Here is a 3,289-nt window from a genome sequence, read left to right as displayed (position 1 = left end):
ACAGTCGTTATGTTTAACTATATTTGAGAGGGCTCGATTACAAATTTATTTTTACATGTAAGGTAAAATATGAAGCTTCATATTCATTTTATATATAGTAGAAAATAAACCGGGACGGCTCAATACCCTAAAATGTCACTTTCGGTATTCTTATGTTGGCATATAATAATGAATTGGCTGTTTCGTTACAATTATTTCCCGCCAAAATTTGTTAGGTCAAAGTGGTACCGTAGAAATAATTTCAGAGACCGATGACTTGCTGTACGCATTATGCGTACATGATCGCATTATGGAATATTTTCAAATAAATCATGTCTCGATGTTGTACTCAGTACAACATTGGCTAGAATTGGGTATATACTTTGTTTTCATTATAATAATAAATAAAACAACTAGTTCGATACATACATTAATCAGTGGCGGAGCTATAGGGGTATTGGTCAGTAGGGGCGAGAATGGTCTGTAGGGGCGCTTTCGACACTATCTAAGCGAAGCACCACCACAGGTTGGCGCGTAGCGTACAGAACTTTTTTGAGAAAGACACTCCCTAGATCGCCGGAAATGACCCTTTCCGGACCTGGCTAATTTGCAGATAAACGAAAAATAAATAGGTGTCATCGCCAAATTACACCAACAAAATGTGACAAATGTCAATAGGTAGATGATAGCGCAATAAAAAAGTTAACGCGAATAAGTAAAAAGTGGTAAAGAGCTGAAAAGGGCGCCAGCAGTCCATGTGAGTCCGTCAGGGGGGCATCCGCCCCCCTGACTGTATGGACGCTCCGCCACTGACATTAATACCCAATGAGCCCATGATCACGATGTCCATATTCCGTATCCCGGCGTCTTGCTCAGTCTTGCATGAGTTTTTCTTTCCCAGTAAAACGGGCCCTCCCTATTTTAATAGGTACCCTTTTTCTGTGCATCAGTATAGCGGGCCGCCTTTTGGTCGGGGCGGCCCCGGCTCAGCACGGTCCGAGCCCATAGGAGTTACGCTGCTGTGTCCCACCTTCTTTTCATTTCGAAAGACGCACAGTTTCAAGTTCAAGGCTTCGATTCTCTATCTGCCTTCAGTTTAGAGAAGATCTTGGGAGTTTCATTCCTAGATATCGCTAGATATTGCTAGATATCCATACAGTACAGTGTCCTTGGGATTTCTTGGGATTTTTTGCGGGGCCTGATCTTGGGAAATTGCAAAATCGGGAGTGGTCACACTCCATGTAGGTCTATGCACGACCTCTAAACGTCACTAATACATAACCCGATCACTTGTTATCGATGAAGTGGTGTCTTGCCGTATTTTATCAATATCTTGGTACTACGGGCGAAGGTCATTATGGTTTCGTAACTCATCGGGAAGCGATTAGAGGGGTGGGGCGTTGGGTTGCGGGCGCGCGTTTTCATGCAGATGGAAACAATCTCAATAAGTGGTGTGTGCGTCCGCCCCCCCCCCCGCCCATGATACGCCCTTGGGTCCACTACATGCTATTCTCAGGAGATGTAGGCCCCTACTCAATTCTCAAATCGCATGCGGAATTTATTTTTACATTCATTGCAAGAGTTACGGTAAAAGGTTTGGGGTAACAATTATAGCAGTCAGGTCGGGTGTATAAAATTTTATCTCCGGATGGTAGTGTTGCATCGAAGGAAATAGGTCTAGTACAGTTCGCATATATATACTGGTCATATATATACTGGTCTAATAATACCGTACCGAAATGCGTCATGTTCCCCGACGACTCAGTCGAGTTCAAAACCAGCCACAGTTGGTATCAGAGCACAATATTGTACAATTGTTTAAGGCGTACATACACACACACGCGTAATGATAGACCAATTATATATACCTTAGTCAGAGAGGAAAAATGGAAACGTAAAAAATGGGGTTGTCGGTGTATTGGGTAGGGTGAGGCACACGCCCCTTCCGAAATCCTCGATCCGTCACTGCTACCCTGTGTATATAATAGGGAGAAGCGCTGTAATGATGTCACTGTTCCTCTTTCTCTCGCCCGAGGTCTTAGCTATCTTCTACTCCCTCCTTTCCTCCTTTTTCTTTATTTCTTCTTTTTCTTTTCCCTTCTTCTTCTTTTTTCCCCTCTTTTTTTCCATTCTTCTTCCCTCTTTTTTTTCTCTCCTTTTTTCTTACCCGGGGGGCGTTTTTGAGTCGATATGCCGAAGCCTGGTTTACGGTTGAGGATGAGCAGCTATTGAGCCCGTATGTAACAACTTCCTGATTAGCAGCCACTGCACTCGATACTCATAGCTAGTACAGTAACTACTGTTCCTGTCGGGTGCAATAATAGGCATCAGAGCATAGATGGAAACAATTGTAAATATTCACGAAACGACTGATCATTATCAACATAACACTGAGTCATCGTCGATTAGTTAGAAAATCTAGCTTGCATTTACATCTGGCATTAATGAGTTCATGAAACCGGGAATATTACTCAATTGGCCTACAGTTACATTGATTTACTTGTGTCATATTAAAACTAAACATAACTTAAGTACACCCTCACACCACATGTCAATACCATTCCAAACGTCTCTGGATTCGTTCAGATAGCACTGACGTTATACATTCAGTTTTTATATCTTAACCATCACTGAAATTCTAACCTTGTGTTTTCTGGTCTTGTGTCAGATAGTAGATATTGGGCAAAGCTGCATGATTTGCAATTTGCACTTAATAGGGTAGCCCTGCTTGTTTTTTTTTTTCTTTTGGGTGAGGGGTAGGGGGGCAGTGGGAAGGAGAGCATGTATAGTCAGAAGATACAATATTGACAATCAGTCACCCGAACACAGTCACAGTCTCGATCAGTGGCGTAGGAAGGTACTTTTGAGTGGGGGGCTGAAGACTGATGGCGGGCCTGGGGGAGGGGTCTAAGGGGGTGCCCCCTCCCCTTTGGAATTTTTTTGCATTTCCAGGTGGCCTCAGATGCAATTTGGTGCAATATAGCACACTTCAACACCCACTCCATTTTGTAAAGAATTTTGCATTTTCACCTGGCCTTAGATGCAATTTGGTGCTCCAAATGACATTTTTTCTCATTTGGAAATGAAAAGGGGTTTTCTGACTTGCGGAGCGGGGGGGGGCGGAACGATACTTCCGCCCCCCATATTTTTCACTGGGGGCTGGCGCCCCCCCCAGCCCCCCGGTTCCTACGCCCTTGGTCTCGATGCAAGGGGACTGGGGTTGAGAGTGGATCAGACGTTCGGTAGCTTGGTTTTCTTGCCCAGGTTCTCTCCTGTGTGACTTTTCTTAAAAATTATCCCCGGTATCAAT

The sequence above is a fragment of the Apostichopus japonicus genome, chromosome 13 (genome assembly GCF_037975245.1).
Source record: "Apostichopus japonicus isolate 1M-3 chromosome 13, ASM3797524v1, whole genome shotgun sequence".
NCBI lineage: Eukaryota > Metazoa > Echinodermata > Holothuroidea > Aspidochirotida > Stichopodidae > Apostichopus > Apostichopus japonicus.
The sequence above is the reverse complement of the archived record's forward strand: the minus strand, read 5'-3'. Positions refer to the sequence as shown.